Source organism: Trachemys scripta, chromosome 2, assembly GCF_013100865.1.
Source record: "Trachemys scripta elegans isolate TJP31775 chromosome 2, CAS_Tse_1.0, whole genome shotgun sequence".
Lineage (NCBI taxonomy): Eukaryota > Metazoa > Chordata > Testudines > Emydidae > Trachemys > Trachemys scripta.
Genome location: NC_048299.1, coordinates 218,657,366 through 218,660,037, shown reverse-complemented (window position 1 = coordinate 218,660,037; position 2,672 = coordinate 218,657,366).

The following is a 2,672-nucleotide window of genomic DNA, read 5'->3' as shown; positions in this document are numbered from 1 at the left end:
TGAGTCATACAGAGTGGTGGCCAGAAGAGCATATAAGGAGTAGCCTGTAAGCTTAGTTACAAAGGGATGTGAGATCGAACTTTCAGCTGACATGCAGAAGGAGACAGCCTTCAGACAGAGAGAGGGAACTCCTTTTTTTAAATGATTTTTTTCTTTGTTAAAGAAAATTTAAAATTGCCTCAAATACAATAGCATAGTTAAGGGCTATTTGCAGCCCCACAGCCTGCCTGGAATTTGGAGCAAGGGGACGTGGGATAAGGAGATTTCTATCCATCAGATTTTCAGTCTGCTGACTCTGGCTTTGCTCTGGGAGTTTTGCCCAAGGGCCAGATTCTGCAGTACTTACAAAAGGAAAACTCCCACTGACATTTCCACCATGCTTCTGGAGCAAATCTCCTGCGTGGGAAATTTCACGTAGAAGTGAATTGCACAACATGATAATTAGAAAGGAAGAAAAAAATCTCTGGGTCCTCAAAATTTCATGGTTCACAAAATTAGATGAATATAAAAAACACACAATGAATCGCCCCCAAAATTCCTAAAATCCACACTAGTTTTACACAGTTCTAACCAACTCATCACTTTTGTGTGGCGTGGTGGGAATGAGAAGATTGGGATGCTTTTCATGTGGTGGAGAAGAGTTAGCAGGGTTTCTGAGTCAATTACGACTTTATGGAAGGATATGAAGCTGGTGGGCTAAGTCCTCTGCTACATCCAATAATTATACTGTGAATAGCTACCACACCTGTGATACCCTCTAACAAAATGGTAGTAGATTGTAAATGTGTATACATTTGCATAAATTTGCAAAACCATTAGAAGCACATATCTTCTAACTATATCTTGCAAGTGCTCATCAGGAATTTCCATTTACATACAAACCAGATAATTGCTATAAAACATTTTAGTGCCAGGGCTATTTCTCAACACATGTTCTAAGTAGAGGGAAATATTGTTGTGTCCTAGACAGTAAAGCTTGAGAACTACTGGAAAATGTTGGCATTTTAATGACAATCACTGTATAGTGAGCTGGGATAAAGTGCTCACATGTACCCAATTTCATGTTCATTTACTGTAAGGGCACATTCAAAAATAAGCACAGAGGTGAGCCTACAAAATGACTGTAGATCTTCAGCTTTTTTTTTTTTTTTAAATAAGTGAGGTCCCAAATGACTGATGAAACATCTCTTACTATCTGAATCTTCTAAATTGTCCAAATGCCATTGCTGATATTGGTGGGATGCCAAGATTTGAGCTCCTATTGGCAAGAGTCTGAACTACAATCAAAGCTTAATTTGTATTGATTACCGTTGTATTCAGGGCCAGCTCCAGGCACCAGCTTACCAAGCAGGTGCTTGGGGAAGCCACTTCGGAGAGGGGCGGCACGTGCAGCTGTTCGGCGGCTATTCTGCAGACGGTCCCTCACTCCTGCTCGGAGTGAAGGACCTCCTGCCGAATTGCCACCGCAGATCGCAATCGCCATTGCGATTACGGCTTTTTTTTGTTTGTTTGTCTGCTTGGGGCGGCCAAAACCCTGGAGCCGGCCCTGGTTGTATTATAACAGCAATATTACAGCCACTCCTTTTTCCGCATTGGAGATCCAGTGTCCTCATTGTGATAAACTACTCAACCTTTGGTCTTGTAATGTATCACTCGGAAATCAGACTATTGACAAGAAAAAGCAGATGTGTAATGACACGGTCATATAATCAAGTAGCCCTTTTTCAGTGGAATTCCCTTTAAGATTAGATTGAATTTCCATTTCTTGAGAATAGGCCCCTAAAATCTACCATTGAGTCATTAAAGAATGCAAAGAGTAGGTGACTACTCTGAATCCTTACCCCTCTCTAAGCAGAGGGAGTACCCTGATATCAGAACACACACACGCATACATATTGGATTAGTGTTCAGACTGATCCTTCTCCCTGGGTTCTTCTTTTATTGGGAGTCAAAATAATAATAACAGAATAAGCTAGGCTGCTCTTAGGAATTCCCTCCAGAACCTCTCTGTCTCAGACCCTAGTCACCTCTGCCCAGAAAGTCACTCCCACTTATTTTTATTCAAGATGGTGCTAGTGAGCCAGCAAGAATCAGTCAGCAGCCCCAGACAGGTTCTAACAGTGTGTGTGTGAGGGGTAGGTGGGTACAGAGTGGTAAGGATGAGAGAGGAACAGTTTCTGAGTCAGGTGGAATGGAAGGATGTTTCTGAGCTCCAGAAGTTCTGCGTCTATAGTGAAGTAGGTAGCACAGGAAAAGGTTTTGATCCTGGACGTTTAGATGAACAGGACCTTGGATTTTGAGCTAGAGGGAAGAGTGAGGTCAAAGGGGGAGGGGCTTCAGAGCTATATGTGAGATGAGTAGGAAAGGATGAGTTCTAGGTTTTGAGCTAAGGGGAAAGAAGATCTGGAATATTGTGGGGTCAGGCTGAAGGAGATTTCTGAGCAGGAATGGGTTAGGTTAGACGGAGAATCTGATGGGGTCAAAGTTTCTGAAAGGGGAGGGAAATGGCAGAATTGAGTGTAGGTGAGTGGAGAGAATGGACCAGAGTGCCCAGAGAGAATGGACCAGAGTGCCCAGATCCAGCCAAGATCTTGACTAAATTGGTGGTGTGCAGACAGGGGGGAAGAAGATAGATCAGGAGGTAAGAGCGAGACTGGAGGAGAGAGAGGGAG